Here is a 21,317-nt window from a genome sequence, read left to right as displayed (position 1 = left end):
ATGAGAAAGCTCCCCTTCAGTCTCACTTGTCACACCACTCTCAAGGTAATCAGGGAAAATTCAGATTGCCAAACTTGAATATAAGGTGCATGGAGCTATATGGAGATCTATTTTCCACCGAATTCCATTAGTCATAGCCAAGGTTAGGGGAGAAAGTTTTCATTTTTATGAGTCACTGTTTATCTGTCTATAAATTTAGTAATGAAATGCCTATGCCACAGGGATGTGAAGAAATTTCATTTTTGCTTATAAAATCCTTGGGGCATATTTGGATACAAAATGCAATAACACTATAAAATATTGCCCTGATATTGCTATCGCCAAGCCTGGAACTCATTTCTGCATTATGAGAAGCAAAGAAAAAGATTTATGGGAAAGGTAAGGAGACAGCATTTCCTGAGTATTTAAACGAGGTTTTTCTTTAAATAGTCATTGTCTGCTAGTATCCTGTTGTTTGGAATTGACAAAGAATATTTGTCAGTAGCTCTAGAAACCTTCTATTTATTGGTAGTCAGGGCAATACCTTAATAAGAGTAAAAACAGCTACAATTTATTAAACCTCACTATAAGACCACTTTCAACCATTATTACCTTAAATCCTCACAACATATGTGCAGAATACTTGTTAGTAGTACCTTATAGATTTAAAAAAAGGAGTTTCAGAGAAGGAGAGAAAATTTCCTCAAGTCACACAGCAAGCAGTGCCTGGGCTGGGATTCACAACCAGATCTTTATGACTCCAAAAGCTTTTGCTTTTTCTGCTACTTATGTACATAGGACTAAGTAACATAGATCCATAATCTGCTATTCACAGTCAGACTCTTCATTCTTGTCCTTGAAACATCTGGCAACTCTTCATTGTCTTCAGAAAAAGAGTTTAAAAATAAATACAGATGGAAGGGTTCTCCCAGTACATGGTATATAGGTGCTTCTGGAAGCCACTCCTGACTTAGGCTCAAGTGCTTTGTGAATAAGTGTAGGCCTGTAATTGTAACCCAAAGAGACAAACTTAGAAGCTATGTGTGGGGCCCCTCGACTATATAAAACCCTGGAGGTAATGGAGTCACCCTCTCTCTTGTCCCTCCTAAAACCCTGTATAATAAGAGTGAAGGGATGAAGCTATAAACCTGCAAGGGCAAGCTGTAGAAGACAGGAGACAGCAACATGTAAAATATTTCAAAAAATCAAGAAGATGGAGGAGTGGTAATTGGCTCAGCAGAGTGCAGAACCTTTGGAAAATCTCCCGGAGGAGTCAAGATGAAGCATGTGGATGTGGACAGAGATCTGCTGAAAGACTCCTGGTCAGGCCCCAGGTACCCCTTGGCAATGCTAAGCAGCCAGGCAAAGACCACCTCACCCCACACAACCCCCATGAGAAATCTTGAAAGTTGTTCTCTGAAGAAATTAAACCATAAAGCCTTTGTATTTGGAAACAACTGGCAGAGTTAAGGCAAGAATGAGGCACAGGGCTGAAAATAGAAATAATAAGAGACCGCCCTGTCCCAGCCTTTTGCCCTGTCCTGCTTCTAAAACCCCAGCAGCCAATAAACAAGCAAAGGGCTATGGTTGGAAGGAAACCGAATAACCTCAGAGGAAAGACTTCCAAGTATTGACTTTTGGAGGTTTCCCAACAAAAGGGACAACTTGCTGCCAGACCACCCAACAGGGAGGCTTATCAGAAGAACAATCATGCCCGCTCAGAGGTCTAGTTTATAATCATTGAATTCTTAATTAGTGGATTCTTAAATAGGCAGGAAAAAAAATCACTAGACATGTAAAAATGTTCTCTAACATGAAAGATGGAGACCAAAATAAGATAGTAAGAATCTGGAAGATAAAGAAGAAATAAGAAATTAAAAATAGGCTTTTAAAAAAATGATTATTCAGAAAGATAAGAATACAATGCCTCCTGCTTGCAAGAACAAGATGCTATGAGAAGATAAAACTTAGAAAACAGGAAAGAATGTTGTTGAAACTTAATACCCCAAATTTTCAACTCAATAAAACTTTTGAAAGATAAAGTTGGGCGAATCATTTGGAAAGTAGATCTAAAAGACAAAGAGGAGAGGAAGAAAAGAAAATAGGGTAATCAGTTCAAGACATACAACACCTAATTGGAGAGAGAGAGAGAGAGAGAGAGAGAGAAAGAGAAGGGAAAAATGTATCAAAGAAATGATACAGGTAATTTTCCCATAAATGAAACACATGAATCAAGATTATAAGAGTCCACCAAGTACCCCAGCAAAATAAGTGAAAAATAGCATATTAAACTATAGGAAACTGATATCCAGAAGCCCAGGGATTAGTGGATGCTATTCCAATCTTGCAGAATGAGAAAAGTAATTCATATTCAAAGAACAAGGATCAAGATGGCATCAGATTTATGGACCTCGTCCACAGTGAAGCAATGCCTTCAAAAGTAAAAGGGAAAATTATTTTAACCTAAAATTTTCTATCCAGCCAATCTATTCATCAAATAGAAGCCTATATTAAGTCTATTTCTTAATATGCAAAGATCAAAATATGTTTCTCCCAAGCATTTTTGGCAAGAAGCTATTGGCAGTTGTGCTCTTGTGAAGAAGCATGGCAGACACAACTAGCTACACACCAAGAATCATAATCTTCCTTCTATCCAAGAATTTTTTCTTGGGCACCTGCTACCCAGCCAGAAACTACTTTTCCCAGCTCCCTTTGTGTCTCAGTTTGGCCATGCAACTGGGTGTAGCCGTATCCCACAATAGGATGGGGGCTATTTGTTATTTCTGGGCCAAAGTGCTTAAGAAGCAGAGGTGTCTCCCACATCCTCCCTTTCCCCGTTCTCCAGCTTAAGGCAGAGGACTCCAGTGCCCTAGGGGAATGTGGAGTCATAAAATGGAAGGGGAGAGAAGAGAAATGTAAGTGGGAAATAAAATGTTATTGTGTCGTGTCCCTGGCATGCTGGGGTTTATTTATGACAGCAGCATTACCCTAATGTGGTGGTTAGTCTCAAAGATGGCCGCCAACCAGCCCCTGCCTCCCTCCATCCACACCCTGCTCCTCACATCAAGAGAGGATGTCTGATTCCATTCCCTGCAATCTGTGCTTGCCTTAATGATTTTCTTGAAAAGTAGAATACAGCAAAAATGATAGGACTTCCAAAGCTGGACAAGGAGCCTTGCAGATTTCCCCTGGGCCTCTCGAAAGGTTCATTCTTTAGATATTCCCTCACAGAACCCAGCCACCATGTTGTGGAAAGTACAAGCCACATGGAGAGGCCACACATAGTTTCTGGTTGACTGCTCGAGCTGAGCTCCCAGCCGGCAGCCAGCACTGTACACCAGCTGTGGGAGTGAGCCACCGTCACTCTGCAGAACAACCAAGCCCCATGATAAAACAGACGTGCCAGCACCCCAGTCACAACCACGTGCTGCAGAAGAACCCAGTTGACCCACTGAATGGTGGAGATAAGAAATCATTTTATGTTACTGAGTTTTGGGGGTGGTTTATGATGCAGCAATAGATAACTAGAACACTTACATAATATGGTTAGGTAGCAAATCAATTAAAGGAAGACACAGAGTCCAAGAAATCAGAAAAAACTCTATGTAGAGTCCCAGGATGAGAGCGGTACAGCAGAGCCAGAGAATGACTGGGTGCCTCTGGGATGGAAAAGCAGGGATCTCAGGAGACAAAGCTTTAGGAGACACATGGATTTGATGAGTTATCTGGCATATTTGAACATGTGGAGGAAATATCACAAGGCATATGACATTGAATGGAATGTATGGAAAAATAAGAATAGATGCATAGACAACCAAGCAAATGAAAAATGAGGCAATTATTTGTCCCAGGAAAATAAGAATTCAATGAGAAAGAAAATGTAATAATTATAAACAACTTGGTTCATAAATAATCAAAATGTACATAGTGACAATAAGGTAAATGCTGCTGAATTAGAAACTGTGAGACAAGATTAAGAGGATGGGGCAGAGCATAAGGAGGGGAGGGATGTGAAGGAGCTCAAGAGATAACGTGTCAAACTTGTGCCTTACTGAATGGCAGTGCAAATACATCAGGGAGAAATGCAGAGGCGAATGTCAGAAGAAATATCAAAAACACTTAAAAGTAGTTGTCTCTGGGAGAGGAACCAAGTGTGGGGAGGGTTGGGACGGGGCTACCACTTTCACTGTAAGCAGAACAGGTGTATAGATGCTTCATGCCTCACTGCCTGTTTACCTCTTAGCTCTACCACTTCTAAGCTCTCTGAGCTCAGGCAAGCAAATCAAGCTCTTAGTACCCCCGTGTCCCATCTGTCAGACAGAGACAATAATAGCAAGTTGTTGTGATTATTAAATGAGTTCACAGGTATAAAGCATTTAGAACCTGACACATAAGCACCTGCTATGTGTTTGCTATCACCGTGTCAAGCCTTTTAGCCCCGTTTGATTTTAATCCACATGCAAGAATTACTTTGAGAAAAACAAAAATTAATTTAAAAAAGAAAAAATTCTACCATACATCTGAAGAGTAGAGATTTTCTGCTTTCCAGGCTTTCTCATATTCTAGACTGTAAGTGTAGGTCCACAAGAAAAAATTTGATGTAATTTCTTCATTTTTTAAATGGGCATAATAATGTCTCTCCAGGCAGCAAGGAGAATCAACTACATTAACGCATCCAAAATGACTAAAACAACTCCAGACATGGGATAAGCGCGCGACAAATATCAGTGCCCATCCCATTACTCGAATTACAGAACATTTTATCAACAAAAAATATAATCAATGAGCAAAAGTTAAAAGCATTAGGATTACTTGTCAGGGGTAAGAAAATTTGAGGGAGGGAATTAATAGCTGTCAAATTCTCTATGTCGTGATGGTGGCCGACTGCTCTCCATCTTCAGGGAGGGGAAAACAAGGAACCACCACAGGTTTGAGGTCAGGAAGACTTTGGTCTTAGGAAGGAACATGAAACATAAAAATGGATTATGGAAGGAGGCATCGAAGTTTGCCTTCTTGGGAAGTTTTAAAAGCAGACTTGGGTTCCACTGTTTAATATGACTTTCCACTGCTCCTGGCAACACAGCAGTGACAGACTGCGAGACCTTTGGGTATCAGAATCTCTGACTTGTTGAACGTGAGCATTTGGCCAGGTATGCAGGGCTTCCGAGGGCAGGTGCCAACCTTGGTTCTTTAAGAGGAGACCCGCAGACTTACCACAGTCGGCCACTCAGGACCCTCGCCCAAGCCCCACTTAATGCTCCTGGTTTCCCTTCACTCCTCATCTAATCTCCAGTTTGATCCCCTAACTCTGTGCCCGGACTTTGGTCCCTGCCTCCTACACATCCCAGGCTTAGCTCTTTCCATTACATCCCTCTGGGCACCAAGACCCTGGCACTTCTTTGTGACTTGCCACATCTTCAAGGAGAGGCTTTTGCACTTCAGCTAGTAGAATAGATCACTAGAAGGTGAAACAAGGGAAATTTTCAAGTCAGCAGTAAAACCAATGAATACGTTAAAGGATATGTGTTTTCTGGAGACCATTGACTTAACTGAGAAATAAGTGAGCTGAAGTGGAATTTGAAAGTCCCTGTAAACAAACCTTCTCAGAGGTAGACTGCACCTCTAGATGCAGTAAACAGAACTGGATTAGAAGTCAGACTCTGGTTCTATTTCTAGCCCAGCACTAATCTGTCTCTCTCCCTATACTTCCCTCCAGGTTCTCCACCCCATCCCTCGCCCCCAGGAGAGTAGGTTTGATCACACAATGGGTCATCGTCCATCCAGAACACTGATTAGTCATGGACACCACCTGCACGGATGTGGACATTTCTCTTCCCACCCCCTTTCAAGTGGCTGGATGTGTGGGCAGACTCAGGATCTGAGAGACCCAGACTGTGAGCGGAGACACAGGGGTGGGGTGGACGTTATGAACAAACAGAGAACAGATAAGCAAGCTCCCTGTTCTAATAGGGATGTGTCACTTTGGGGGACTCAGGATGAAGTTGCTGTAAATCAAGGTATACCTGTGGAATCTGCGTTCCAACGTCTGGAACGCTATGGTTCAAAGCATCAGCTGTGTCGGAGGCAGAGGTGGGCCTGCAGTGAGGGTTTAGGAGGCTTCAGAACTGCTATATTTGCAGAACACTTGTTTAGGAAAGGACTGGTAAAAACAGGAAAAATAGATCTGATTCTGAAAATAGATTCTGGTCCTATAATCAAAACAAGAAAAGAAAGCAGAAGGGAAAGCGAGTACACTCTCATCCAGGAAACATCCATCCTGCCCGTGATGAAGGAAAAATAAGGACAACGTTAGCAGCAAGTCAAAATCTTTAAACAAATTTGGGCCATTCTGAAGAAAAGTAGGGTAACGAGAGAAATGGAGCACTAGAAACATACCACACTGCTGCAAAAAATAGAGGAGAAAGAAAGAAAAGCTTCCAGTGACATTAAAGTAGAATAAGATAAAGTCAGCACAACTAAAGAGCTGAGAAAAGGCAAGATTTTGGAGAAGAATGTATAACATGCATCAATTGCTTCCCTCAGAGCCCTGAGAGCTCAGACTATGGGAGCAACGACTACTGTTTTAATTCAGAAATCTGTTGAGGACAGGGATCCTTTGTGTACACCTGTATTAGAGGACTTGAAATTATAATTGCTGGTTTACATGTCTAGAAGCTAGTGGGGTACTTAATAAAGGTATTCAATGAATGTTTGTTAAGTGAAAAGATATATAAATGGCTTCCAATTTGAACTTCTGAATCCCTTATATCTAAATTTGAGACTAATACAAAAATCAAATGTAGTTAAAAATTGCATTACTAATTCTGAAATGGTTTGTGAAAATTAACATGTTTACCTATCATATAGCAGCGTGTACTTAAAAATCTCAAGCCTACTGATGATCTAAAACCAATTTCCAACATTAACCACACAATCTTCTGTGATATTCTCTGGGTAGATATAAGTGAAACTATAGCCAGAGCTGCATGAGTTGTTGAAATAATTGAAGATCCTTTCAAACACTGTACATTTGGGTAGAATTCACATGTAAATTGTGGATGTTAATCACTTTATTAACAAGGTACTATTCTGAGTATGCGTTTTAACTAGGAGTTATTTTAAAAATATCCCAGAGCAAAATAAAATTGCTCATTTTCAAAGGCTTAAATCTCTCACAGGTATATCTTGGGGCAGCATAATTGGGAAAAAAGAAAGCTATTTTCAACTCTCTAACTAAAAAGATATGGATTGGAATGTTCCACTGTAACTCCCATACTAGTATCTCCTGCCAACACACAGAATGGCCCATTAGATTCACAACAGTTCAGAGAAAGAATACATTTAACACTACCAAGTAGAATGTTGTTAAAAAATTAATCTAACACATTGAGCCCTCCTCCCCTAAGGATACACCGTATAAACCGTGGCTTGCAGTATACCTTCAACCAATGCAAAGAAAAGGAGGTTTTCATACCTAACACATTCCATAAGTCTCTTCAATTCCCCAACATTTTCTGATTTTTTAAGGGAACCTAACAGAAGTATTTCATATCAAGACTTTTCTTACATTCAGAGTAGCAGTTTTCATGCACACTTGAAGAAATTGATAATAACCTACTTCACTTGCAGAAAATATGCCGTAGCTTATAACTTCAAGTTTATTTCCTTGAACTTTGCAATGAGACAACTTCAGCATTTAGACAATAAAAGATTCTTCCTCTAGAGAAATTTGTAAGAAAGGTGGCTATTTTAATACAAGGAAAATCAAATATCAAATTTTCTTAATAAAGTGAGATGCCTCAATTTACCCACAAAAGAAAATGTACTCTAAAAATGCCATCATTTGATTAATATAGGAGTCATCAAATTCTATATGATAAAACTTAATAGTCTTTAGGTGATGTATTTTTATTTTCTTAATTCTAAATTCTGAAATACCTAAAACAAACACAGAAAAGACTTTAAGAAGTCCTTTGGTTTACCTCCTTGACTCCTGGCAAGTTAATGTGCTAATTATTCTATAAATATAGACTAAAATTGGATGTGACAATGATTTCAGATAATCAATTACTTTTTTAATTCTAGCATTTAGATTTAAAAAATAATAATAACCTTTCCCATGACATGTTATATCCTTTAAAAGAGCACATGAATTTTAAATTAAATAAAATGTTACCAACAAAGGAATATTCTGATTACTTAGGTCAAATTTACTTGACAAATATCAATTGTATGATTGCCTTATTAAGTGCTTATAATTCTTTATGATTATTAAAGCACTGATTTCAAGTAGCAGTACCTATATTCACAAAAGAGTATTGCTGATTTCTCTTGGTGAGTTCCATGAGATACTACATTTCCTTCCTTCTTTTTTAGTTAAAAATAATTTTTTTGCTTTATGTGCTGAACTACTAGATTGAGTGATATTTGTTAAGCGTTGCATTTTACAGACATAGCCTGACTTGACACTGACATATATTTCTTTTTATGACAGATAGATACATATATCATAAAATCACAGACTGTGGAGTTAGAATGGATCTTAGACGTTATATTCACATTTTGGCGGAAGTATACCTTCCAGAGAAACATGAATATAGAAATAAATTTATTGTGGTACAATGCTTGGTTAAAACATCAAACAAAAAAGGAAGCACTAGTTCTCATAGGTTTTACAGAACATTTTTACTTGGTATTTAAAGTAAGATGGGCTAATTATAAAAACTTGGAAACCATGAAAGGAAAAAGGTTATACTACCCATAATCTTAAGATTTTCTTTTACACCTAGACTGAAAAAGTGCAGTTCACCCAAATGCCCAACAGTAGGGATATGTTTAAATATATTTGGGTATATTTTCTTTTGCTCTCTTTTCTATGCATTTTTTACATAGCTGATATCTTACTCTAGCATTCAAATTTTGATAAATTTTGAAGTTGTTTCCCAGAACCTTCTCCCATTCTCTATTCTCATTAAAATGTAACTGCTCAATCCATATGACATAATAATATTTCTATTTGTCCAAACTTATCTACTATTGCTCTGAAGAAAGGTTTGAGCCTGGGGTGTCAATGTACATCACCCTGAAGACATTAGTATGGAAACAAGTATCTCTTCCTCCTCACCATACTCCCCAAATAAGGTGAAAAGACAAGAATCTTTACCCCAAAGATTTTACCCATTTTTTTTCTTGATTTTGTCCCTACTATAGCAAATGTAGTGGTATCATTAAAGTTTATGTCCATTTGTAAGAAAAGACTACTTTTAATTAGAGGGACTATATCTGCTCATTCATACAATTTCTTTTTAAATTGTAAGATATAACATGACATAAATGGCCCCACCTACCAAAAGTGCCAGGACAAGGCACACTTATAAATAGGGGACAGTTTTGTTTTAAGTAAAAGCTTCTTTTCAGATGACTTAATGATATTTCCCTCTTGATTCAAGTAGGAGCTGTGAAAAATATTTTAAAGCTGTTTTGGTTCCATCCTTCATTATTGCCAATGCCCACCAAGAATGTTAACAAGAAAAAATTGCAAGAATACCAGGGAGGACGATACCAGTTAGTTAAACAAGCCAAGGGATTGGGGGTGGGGTGGGGGTGGAGCTGAAGAGCTAATTCACAAAAGAAGAAATACAATTGATAAACAAACTTTTTTAATATCAGCCTAACCGATTATAAAAGAAGTACAAATCTATAATATAAGTTACACGTGTCTGCCTATTAAGTTAGCAAAAACTTTTAAATTTTTAGCTCACAATTTCCATGACATTGCTCAAACTGGTAAACTACTATTACTGGTGAAACAGCAAATAGCAGGACTAGGAAAAATGTGACATATAAATGTTTTGCCTATTTGATCCCGTAACCTCCCTTCTATGGGTTTATTTTAAGAAAATAATCTCAAAAGAGAAATAAAGCCACAGGCACCAAAACAATCAAATAAAATCAGAATCAGTATAAGTATACACCAATAAGAGAATAAAGTTAAAATATTGTACATCTGCAGTGGAACATCTGGCATACCTTGAAATAATCATTGTAAATGCCACCATGTAATATGTATTTTAGAAAGAAAAAACAATAAAATTATGTGTGTAACACGACTCCACCCATGCAAAAGATGATTCCATCACCATTTTTCCATTTACTGAATTAATTATAATATATCATTTTCAAATGGAAACAATTTTAAATATAAATGGTAGGAAAATTTTTGAGCATCCATGCAAGGGTAGACACTAGCTTTCACATGCATTAAGCAGAGTTTGCCCTCACTGAATATTTACTAAATAAGATATTGCTGTTTGTACATTATAGAACTATAGACTCTTAGAGTTGGAAGAGAGATATAATAAACACCTGGGAGGTTTATTGCAAAGAAAATCCTTTTAAAGTTCACAAGAACCTCTAAGCCCATGCTAAACATCTGATACGTATTCAAACTCCCTAGTAATCAAAGAAATGCAAATTAATGTGAAAGAGCATTTTTCACCTATTGAATTACCCACAATTTAAAATTTTATAATAGTTCTGGAAGGGAGATAACACAGTGGTCACTTTCACACATTGCTGCAGGTAGAATGAATAGCATAAATTGGGGTATTACTCCTCAAAAGACATTGACATTGACCCAAAGAGATAATCCCAAGTTTAGTAAAACAAGTCTTCAACACAAATCATCACTGCAGCATCATTCATCATCTAGAAACACCGAATACGACCTCTATGTCCAACAGCTGGGTAGCACACATGCAAACTGTGGTGTGTATACTTACTTGAAACAATATTACGTGAGCACCACAAAAGATACTTACAAAAGTGGTAATAACACAAGGGAATGAGCATGTTATAATTTTAAGTGGAAAAGAAGGGCATAAAATGGTACACAAATAACATCATTACAATCCTGCTTTAAAAACACTATGTGCATAAAACAGATTAAAAAGGAACATATCAAAATTTTACCCATTCAAATTTTGGTGACAGGATTACAAGTAACTTTTCTCTTTTTTTCTCTCTTCCCTTTTTCTTTTGTTCCTTATCTTCTGATTCATTTTAAATGACCTTATTTCTCACTGTAATGCTTAAAATGTTAAAACAGCAAGAATATGTGTTCCTTAATTTAAAATGTCAGGCACAAAATGCATAAGCAGGTTTGCATCTTGGAAGAAGGTTATCATAAAATTAATTAATAGTAATATTAATATCTCATAATGAGCATAAAGGTTCTAACTTTCTGAAGTACTTTTTTAATCTTTCAAGTCTTCATAGTCTGAAAACATCTCTCTAATGTTAATGAAGTAATTTTGTCATTTTTTTTTAACAGATGGAGGTCTCTCTATGTTGCCCAAAATGGACTCAAACTCCTGAGCTCAAGGGATGTTCCTGCCTCAGCCACCTAAGTAGCTGGAACTACAGGCTCCTGCCACCCCGCCCAGCTATTTTGTCATCTTTTTAAATTCAACAAATATACTGAGCATCTCTTAAAGCAAATGCTGTAGTGTACGGAGAATGGTTCCTGAAGTTGAATTGCTCACAGTCTGGAGGAAGCAAATGAAGAAATAGACACTGGTGACAACAACTACAGAGGTGGGACGTGGGAGGGACTAAACCTGCCCAGGGCAGCAGGGACAGCTGAGCCTGGGCTTGAAGTGTGAGTGGGAGTTTGACAGCTGGAGAAGAGGAGGATGAGATGTGTTCATCCTTCCACAGTCTAGAGCTTGACAGAGAGGAATTAGCAGGACAGATGCCCAGCTGGAGGCCGGGCATGGTGTGCACGCAGAAGGGAGTGGGGACACAGCAGAAATGTGGGGTCCAAAATCAAGTGACACCCAGCTCAACTTTCGAGGCTGAGACTAGAATCCAGATCTGACCAACAACTCTGGGCTTTCTCCATCAATGTGGGGTGGGGGGAGGATTAAATTGGAATTTTTTAAAAAACCACCTGGATTTATATCTCATCTCTATAAAGATTACCTTGCTGAGCCAGCTGCTTATCTGAAAGACACCTTCCTCTGAGGTTGTAAGGAACTAATGAAATAATGGATATGATCTTAAAATCCTTTGTGACTCTAGACATACAAGGTATCATTAATACTCTTCTCCCTAGTGCTGTAGGGAACCACACCCTTCGTTTTGAAAGTTACGTAGCCATGGCAAATTTTCCTGTGGCATCATGGTTCTCAAACTTTGCTGTATGTTAGAAACATCTGGAAAGCTTTTAAAACTCCTGCTACCCAGGTGCACCTTTACTCATTAAATCAGAAACTCTGGAGGTATGAGCCAGGCATGGAACCATTTAAAACTTCCCCAAGTAAGTCTCATGTTCAGCCAAGTTTGAGTACCAGTGCTTGAGCACCTTGCTACTCAAAGTGTGGTCCAAGGACCATCAGCATCAGCATTACCTGGTCTTGGTAGAAATGCAGAATCTCAGGCCCCACCCACATACGCTGTGTGAGAATCTTCAGTTTAACAAGTTCTCCAGGTGGCTGATGTGCACATAAAAGATTGAGAGAAGGCGGTACATGGGCAACGTATGTAACCTGCAATTCTGTATCCCCCATAACAATAAGATGAAATAAAAAAAAAAAAAAAATGATTGAGAGGCACTGTTCTAGTGAGAGTCATCCATCCAGCAAGTATTTTTGAGTTTCGTCCCAGGACACAAACAAGAATTAATCCCAACTCCTCCCTCTCTCAAGGACTCCCTCCCTAGTAAGCAGGGCACATGAGTGCACATGAGTACACAGTGCTCTGGAGGTTATTGAGGGGCATCTTTCTCTAAGAGGGTGGAGATGGTGGGTTGAGATCAGGGAAGGCTTCCTGGAGAAGGGGAAGTGGAAATGGAACAGGTAGACATCACAGAGTTCGGCGTGGCCAGCCCACATTTCAGAAGCAGCAAGCTTGCACTTTGGAAGTTGAAGTTTAGGGAGGAGGTCCATATTGGTGACATAATATGTGTGAAAATGTTCTATAAACTATAAATCATTATGTAAATAGAGTGTTTATATTAACTCTTATAAGTTCTAGTGAGTCTTTCTCATAATAAGGTCTTCAGGGAATTAAACTCTTAATTGTAGCTTAAAAAAAATCACCAAGTCAGGACGAGCATTCAACTAGGTGCTCAAGTCCTTGCAAGTGATGAAAACAGTTCCAGGCAGCACTATCTGATATATACCGTCCTTTGTCCAGGGTACCTGACAAGGGGGACCAAACATCCTGCTTTGCCCAGAACAATCTTAATTGTGCCTGTCATCCCAGCACAGTTTTTGATGGTGTATCTACTCATTTTCAAAAGTGTACTGCTTGGAAGATTAAAATATATAGTCACCCTATGTTGAACCCAACAGTGCTTCAAAAATGCAAATGAGGTTTCTTCATTTTCAGGAGATGGTCCGGGGCTGTACCCAGCATGGACAATATCCAGACTTCTGTGAAGTCCGTCCTGAATCTGGGTATTTTCTTTGCTAGAGACAGTCTTAGGAAGCCCAGACTTAAGAATCTCCCACACCAATGTCCTTCATGCATCAGGCATGAGTGGGGAGCTGCCAAGACTTCCAGGTGAGCAATTTGTAGGTGACAACGAATCACCTCCCACTACTAACCACCATTGATTCTGACTTGGTCCGAGGACCTTCTTTGGCCATGGGCTCTTGCACGGTAAGCAAGGGGGAGATGAACACTATAACAACGTACCATTCCAGACAAGCCTCAACTTGCCCGAGGCATCTCAGTGCCATTTCTGCCCCCTTCACCAGAAACCACAGCTGCCAACACCCAGCACATGACCAGTTCCGTATTCATGTCTCCAAATTCAGTTTCTGAGGAAATCAACAACTCTGCTCATCAGTTGTCAGAAAGAGTAATTTTATAATATTTGTGAGAATCCATTCCTGATTTCTAAGCTTCCACTAAGCTCTCCAAGGTTATCTCAGGGAAGGGAACCTATGAAGGGATTGCCCATTTGTTGAGTGTATGCCGTGTGCAATGGATCCTGCCGGGCCCTATACACGGATCATCCCAGTGGATTCTCACTCACAGCAGCTGGGAAGAACACACCACGCTTCACACTCCCCATTCTACGCATGAGAAACTGACACTGAGAGGTTAAATTGCCCAAGGTCATAGTTTATGACGCGGTACACCTATGCTTTAACTCACATCTGCCCCATGTATTTTTTTCATTTTTACTACATAGAAGACAAATTGTTCCAGGCTAAGACATCAGTAAGGAACAGAAGAGCAAAACCCGCTAAGGTACCTTTTATCTGGTATTTTCAGTCCTGTTCTCCTGCTCTCCCAAACCTCTGTCCTTTTCTAAGACAATTTCTGGCCATTCTGCTCTTAATCCGGCATTTGGAGACAGTAATTTTCTGGAACTCCTTGCTCTGACAAAAATCATTCCATTCAGTTTTATCAGTCCTGTAATTGGTCCAAATAATTTTGTATCACAAAATTTTCTCTTTCAAAGTGTTGGCAAATTCTTCTACTCAGAGTTGTCTAAAAATGTTCAAACTATATTTTATCTTTACTCCTTTGCAGCCTGTGGGTTTATTAAGAATCCAGTCACTGCCAGAAATAAAACTAAATCCAACTCAAACTCTCCTAAATCTGTCTTTCCAGTAGCTTGATAGTATGTGGCATATTCCCAAATATCTTTTAAATGAAATCAAATAATTATATTTATTAAAAACATATTGTCACATGGAATTTAATTCAAGCCAGATCCACAAATATCTATTGAACATCAACCACGTTCCATTGTTTCAGAGGGTGGGAGTACAAAAATGACAGAGACATGTCCCTGACCCTCTACAAAAATTAGTCAGCTAGAGGAGATAAAATAAGCACAGAAATAACTACCATACAGGCCTTTTAAAAAATGGAATTTATTTCTATTATGTGCCTAGCACACTGAATGATGTTTGTTTACCTGCATTTTTCTTTCCCTGCACTGAGCTCCCTGAGATCTGGGAACTTGTCCTAATTTTTCTTTTACATTCCAGCACTGAACTCAGAGATTGGTTCATAATGCATACTTGAAAAGTATGTGTTTAACTGAATTGAGTTGCCTTAAACGTAAAACTGATTGCCATAAACAAACAGCAATCCACTTACGGTGAACCTTGAAGGAGAGTAGAGGCTTCAGCTATTGAGAGGTGGTGAAAGGATTGTTTCCCAGCAGTGGGAATAGAAAGATAAAAGAGGAGGAGGTAGAATTATATGCATTGCTAGGGTTCGGCTGAATTTCTCTGAAACCCTCAGAGCCCAGCAGGCATCTACAGCCTGAAGCCGCTCACAGATCAGAGAGCCCGCCCTGCAGGTGCCAGGGAGGGGGGTTGGTGAGGATGGAGCCCAAGACGTTCAGGATTCCAGCTGCTCCTTCCTAGAGCAAGGGGCCTGGGATATCACTGATTCTGCTCACTCAGTTCCCTTCCAACAAAGTTCCTGACTATCACAGCCTGGGAGCAGCTGAACTGCCATTTCCCTCCACTACCGGCCAGGTTTGCCACAGCCTCTAGACCTGCAGTCCTGAGACCAACAGCTATGCCTTATCCTGTCTTATCTATCTTATTTTCCCAACTTTAACCTGCTACCTGTCCCACCCGGACTCTGAGCTTTGCAGGGAATGAGGCTTTCTTCCTCGTTTCTCTTAACCTGCCCTCAGCATGTGCTGAAGCCCTTCAGCCCTAGGAGCCTAGCATTGCCATCGGGATCAGGTCACCTCCCAGCAGGGCGCTGCTGCACCTCCAGCTCGTTACCTGATGGACTGACTACACCAGTGAAGGCCTCACCCCCATCCTTGGAGCCCAGGGCTGGGTCACTGTACAAGAATCACCATGGGAGTTTGTCAAAAATGCATGGTCCAATTCCAACCCCTCCCCCCAGAGATTCGGATGAAGTGGACCAGATGTGTGGCAGAGGAGTCTGCGTGTGTAACAAGCTCTCCAGGAGATTCTGAGAAGCAGCTGGGGTTAGAGCCCTCCATTCCAGTCACCGGCTGTTGCACCTGTTCTAAGCCCTTTGGTTGGGTCAGAAACACCCGCCTTTTCGACTGCTCAGCGTCCTGGGACATCATGCTGCACAGGCTCCCCACCCCTCTGCAATGCTCAGCCTTCCCCGGCCGTGATGCTCAGCAAGTGCAGACCCTGCGCCTCAGCCTGACTCGACGTTGGCCTGGACACAGCACTGTCTGGCATTCTGTAGTTCTTCAGGTGCTCAGGGCTCAGCTGCGTCCCCCTCATAGAACTTTCCCTTTGTTTTTTGTTGTTTTTAGAGACTGGGTCTCACTATGTTGCCCAGTCTGGCCTTGAACACGTGGGCTCAACTGATCCTCCCACCTCAGCCTCCTGAGTAGCTGGACTACAGGCGCCACCACGCCCAGCCTTTTATCTTCTAATCCCCAGTCTGGCAGCCCACAGGGTCCCATAGTTTTAAGCCACACCATGTTCCCCTCCCCCACCCTACACAAGTACATGCACAGCAGTGTCCTAAGTCGCCCCCTACCCACCTCCCACCTCTGCCACCGCCAGGCCTGTTCAGAAGTTAGTGACATTCTCTGCTGTCCTCCTCTGAAGTTAAAAAGAGACAACATGTGTTGTCCCTGTCACTATGCTTGGCACACAGATCTCCAGTAAGTGTCTTCCAGAGAAGACAGGAGAGACCCCACTGAGTCTGATGGCTAGATTCATTGGGACACTTAAAATGACAATATCCACTAGTATTTATGCTCACGTCAAGTGCCAGGCGTCTTTGAAGACTTTCATATGTTTCAGCTTATTTAATCCTGATGACTGTCTCAGCTAAGTACTATTAGGATTTCAGTTTATAAATGATGAAATGGAGGCCCAGGGGTGTGGTGGGGCGGGTAAAATAACTTATCCAGAGTCAAAGAGCAAAGGAGTGGTGGAGTCTGGGTTTCAGTCCAGATAGTCCCCACGGCAGGCTGCATGCAGCACCAGGCTGTCCTTCAAGGTTAAATTCCCCCTCCCATCAGGAGACATCTGCTCTTGCCTTGCCCGCCTGCCCGTGCCACAGCCCAGAGGGAAATGCATCCAACATAATTGCTCTGGGCTGTCGGAAGGTATCGTTGTCTCTTCCCGATGACAGGCGCCCTCAGGTGCTAGAAACAGCATTGGAGACCTTGACTTGACAGGGCTGAATTTAATATTGTGGGAAGGAGCCGTCTACAGGGGACCCCAGGCTCCTTCTGTCTTCCAAAGGGCAGGAAAGCAGATGCTGATATTATAAAAGAATCGCTCCTTAGATAGACCAAGTAAAAAATGTTTCAAGGACTCAGAAGGAAAAAGCTGTCACCACCCCCTCAATTTTTTCTCCAGCAAAGCTGTATGCAAAGTTAAGATCCCTCCTCTCCATCCCAGGGAACCCAGTGGAGACAGACTGAAATTTTCAGAAAGATTCTTAACCAAACAACAGGAGAATTAACAACACAGATTAAAAAACAAAACAGCCAAGCCTGCATTTGAATTTACAAACTCCAAGTTTCGGACCATATGATGGCATTTTTATGTTTTTGTTTATTTTTAAAAATGTGATGCCAAATATTTTAATAAATTATAAGTCTCTTCTCTTTCTAGTCTGGCACATGAATTTGATCTTCAACAATGAATTAAGTCAAATTCAGTTCAATTCAACATTTTCCCAGCACTGACCAAGTGCTAGGCCCTGTGCTTGTTTCCCCCTGCCCCCCCCCCCCCCCGCCCGGCTTTATTGAGGTATAACTGACAAATAAATAAAATTATATAAATTTAAGGTGCACAATGTGATGATTTGATATACACTTGTATTGTACAATGATTACCACAATCAAGTCAGTTAACACATCCCTCACCTCACATAGATACCTTTTTTTTGTTTTTGTTTTTGTTTTTGGGAGGGAGGTTGGTGGTAATATTTATGTTCTACTCTTTTAACAAATTTCAAGTAAATAATCCAGTATTGTTAACTGTCATCACCATGCTGTGCATTTGATCCCCAGAACTCATTCATCTGACAATTTAGGGTTTGTATCCTCTGACCAACATCTCCCCAACCCCCACCATTCTGCTCCTTGCTTCAGTGAGTTTGACTTTGGTCTGGGGGCTATGAGACAAGTCAGGTGTTGCTGGCCTCCAGGTACCCACAGAAAAGAGACTTGTGACACTGCTTCCCTTGACCAGCCTTAAAAAGAAAGAAAAGAAAAGAGACTTCTGAGATAAACAGAGGGGTGACCCTCACTTTCCCGGTCCAGGAAGTCTCCTCTCGGAGGGAAGGTCTCTTCATTACACGCTCCCTGCATCTGCACACAGTAAGGCTCTGACCTTCCAGGTCATGGCGGGGTCCAGCGAAACCGTGTGAACCCAACCAGCTGGGTTTCCTACTTTCCTGTTGGTCTCCAGGGAAGAAAAGAAGCCTTGAACCTATTCCCTTTCTTCTTTTTCCCAAAAATGGTAGGACACTGGCTAGTTGCTTTATCCTTCCTTTGACAGAATTGTAAACAACAGAAACAAAACAGAGGCTCTGACTGGTTATGAGATGCACCCAGATTTATAGAACTATTGAGTGAAAGCTGGGACTTAACCCAGTTTGTCCGCCAACAAAGCCCACAGCCCCCTGCGCTCGCGGATTGGTTGGCCGAGGGAGACCTGCCCCGAGACTAGGAGTCAGCTGCTTTGTCCTCAGAGGGTCGTTGAGCGAGGTGGCACGTTGCCTCCATGAGGCCAAGGAAAGAGAAGAGACAAATGAACGCAATTTGCTGCCACAATGTTGAAGAGAGAACAAGTACAAGTCAAAGGAAGCAGGAAATCCAGCATCAGGCTCCTCTGAGGGACTTGAATTCTCTTTCCTTCCCTCCCTTGTTCCACATTCCAGACTTGTATGCTCAGATAAGCTGCTTTCTCTCCTCTAATGAACACGTTAAATGTGTGTGCACTGGTGAGCGCCTGCGCGCGAACACACACACACACACACACACACACACACACACAGCGGTTGCCATGGGAACCATCCTGGAGCATATCCTGTCTTTTGTTCAATTAAAATTTCACCCTCACGTCTTCTTGAAGTAGAATACACTTTCATTCACCACAGGATGGTGAGAAAAGGATATCTGGATGGGTTTCATTTACAGTGTGCTGCCTGAATTTCTCCAAATCTGATCATCTTTGAGAGATGCCCAGCACGCTGGCAATCACGGAATTAGTCCTCATTAATGTTCCGCAGACACACAGCGCTCAGGCACCGAGTGGGCCCCTTGGTCTCTGGGCTCTGTGGACGAGGAGATGAGCCTTTTCGACCACAGCTCCCTCAGTGGCCCTCAGGAGTCACCCAACCTTCCTGGGCCTCACCAGCCCTCTGCGGTAAACCAAGGGAGGAGGCAGTCAATGCCCATGAACCCAGGGCTGAGGAATTCCGTCCCATGATTTTTACAGGGGCTCCACTCAAGTTGGCCTTCCCTCTCTCAGTGAAGAATGAGGCTTGCCAATGAATCTTGTAAATACAATTGCTGAGAAACCATGAGTGTAAGATAGCCACTGTTGTGAAGCACCTCAGAGGAGTCCTTTTACGAACTTAACGTGGTCATTGCGCCGTCAGCAGATACAAGGACTGCTTGAGCTCATGCACAGATAAAAATCTTTTTTATCTGTTCTTTAAATCATTGGGTTGGGAGCCAGAAGACCTGGGTTCATGTCTCATTTCCAGCATTTACTACCTGTTGGCTCCACAAATGTCCTAAATTCCTTGAGCCACAAATTTCTCACCTAAGAAACAGAGCTAATAACACATATTATTGTGCAAACCGGATGAGGGGTGAATGATAAATAAGGACCGTGTGAACCTTGCAAATTGCAGAATATGCGTGTTAGTTGGTTTTGTTACAGTTATTGCTAATGAGGCCAAGCTCATGGGCAACTTGCATGCCAAATTGTGAGTGACGAATCACAGTTCTTTTTATTATTTTTATTACTTTAAAAATGTTTGTGGTAAGTGACTAATCTCAGGGCCTCAGAGTAGGCACCCTGCTGCCTTAAGCTGGGCTGGGAGCAAAACTTTCTTATCAATCCCTTAAGGCAGGACACCTGTCCTGTATCTGAAAGCAAAGTGCTTAGGCATCATTGAAAAAACAAAAGCTGACCACTTAGAATGAGATACTCCTGGGTACCTCTGGACTGGCCAGTTTTCAATACATAAAACCACTCTTTGTTTTACTTAACCTGGTCTTGCAAATAAGCATAAAAATGAGCCAATGTCTTAGAGAAGATGGGAAATCGACACTGCTCCCCACAGTGTGGGAACTCGGGTACCCTAAGGCGATAAAATAGACATAAAATCCCCAGTACAGCATCTGACAGTCTAGTCCTAGATGGCTGCAATTGTTATAACCTAACTGAATCTGAGTATTTTCCAAAGTTTACATCCTACCTGGCTCCTATGGACTCAGCTGCTCTCAGGTAATATAACTATAATGAATGTTACAAAGAAATTGTGAGGAAGCCGGTGAGGAATATTAAATAAACAGAGGTGAAGGATGATAAATACACTGAGTTTCTGATTTCCTTGCAGAGGAAAGTGCTCTGTGAAGACAAGAAGTGTGCGAGGCATTTGCAATGACGACGGCGATCAGGCCCCTGCTTGCTGAGAGCCCACTGTGTGCCACACACACCTGGGCATGGGACGTCAAGAGGGCCTGGCAAGGTAAGAATTCCTCTCGCCATTTTACAGACAGCGTGATTCAGGTTCAGGGAGGCTGAATGATACGTTACACAGCTAGCGAATGATGGGAGCACACCCTGAGCACAGCACAATGCCCCACCCAACCGGGACAGGCAAAGCGTTTTAGCAGCCACTGTCTTAAAGTTGTTCAAATAAAATAGGCTTCATAACATCTTACGAATTTCCTGAGAAATTGGATATCTTTGGTCTACTTCCCAGATCTTGTTCTCCAGAATTTTTGTAAATATATATACACTATCAAAATTGGCTGCTTACTCCAAAATCATTTATTGATTATCTACTATAGATGATGCAAGATATCAGACAGGTTAGGTGATAAAAAGATGATTAGAACTCAGTTCTTACCCTCATGGACTTCAGAGTCTAAGAGAAAACCTACATAGTTGTTTTACAAATATATTATAATAGTTATAATACTATAACATAATACAATGTTAAATCAAGTTACAATTTGACATATTATATACATATACATATATATAAAAAATAGTCTAACACAGTATAATGTCTTTTTAAATGCCCAAGCTGTTCAGAGTAGGGAGAAATTAATTTCCAGAGCAGAGATCAAGCAGGCATTTGGGAGATGTAGAATCTTAACT

The sequence above is a fragment of the Eulemur rufifrons genome, chromosome 19 (genome assembly GCF_041146395.1).
Source record: "Eulemur rufifrons isolate Redbay chromosome 19, OSU_ERuf_1, whole genome shotgun sequence".
NCBI classification, from domain to species: domain Eukaryota; kingdom Metazoa; phylum Chordata; class Mammalia; order Primates; family Lemuridae; genus Eulemur; species Eulemur rufifrons.
The sequence above is the reverse complement of the archived record's forward strand: the minus strand, read 5'-3'. Positions refer to the sequence as shown.